Below are 801 nucleotides of genomic sequence, written 5' to 3' on the forward strand. Positions count from 1 at the left end.
GTAACTCCTCTAACAAGGCCACACCTCCCAAACCTAGCCAAATAGCCACCAACTGGGATCCTTCAAACTGGCATTTCCTTCAAAGCACCACAGGCAGCAAACTCCTTTACCCATCAGGCCATCTTCCCTGAAAGATCTCTTACTTCAAACATTTTTTAAATCTAGCAATAAGCTCTAGAATGTGAGAGGCAAATATGGAGAAAAGTATAAACGTTTTATTCTGAAGGTCAATTAAAAATAGATTCAGCATGGAGACTGTTCTTGGATGGAAAGATGTGTTGTAAATGTGTGAGAGCCAGATGTGGTGGCTCACTTGTATCCCAAGCACTTGGGGGACTGTGCGGCAAGAGGCTTGACTTCAAAACTCCAAGACAAACCTGATTTACAGAGTGAGTTCCCATTCAGCTAAGGCTACTGAGTATAGCTTTCTCTCANAAAAGACAAAAAAATAATTGTAAAAAACCACACACACACAAAAAAATCCCATGTGGGCGGGACCCAGCAAGTAACAGTTCAGCCTTTGAAAGGATGATGTGTCCTCCAGAAGAGTCTGAGCACACCTGTGTCTGAGAGGACTGGGGCAGGCAGGGGTGTCAGCTGTCAGTCTAGGAGTACCGGGTTNCTCACAGCAGGGGATTGGCTTTCGGGGATAGGAAAGGAGGAAGAGGAACAAAGGAAGTGACTCTATAACCCCTGTTCTTTATTGTGCTGGTTCATGCTCATCATCATCCACGTGATTGCACTTGGAGTCACCTAGGAGGCACATCTTTGAGTGTCTCCAGAGAGGTGTTTTTTCTTTTT

The sequence above is a fragment of the Mus caroli genome, chromosome 6 (genome assembly GCF_900094665.2).
Source record: "Mus caroli chromosome 6, CAROLI_EIJ_v1.1, whole genome shotgun sequence".
Classification (NCBI taxonomy): domain Eukaryota; kingdom Metazoa; phylum Chordata; class Mammalia; order Rodentia; family Muridae; genus Mus; species Mus caroli.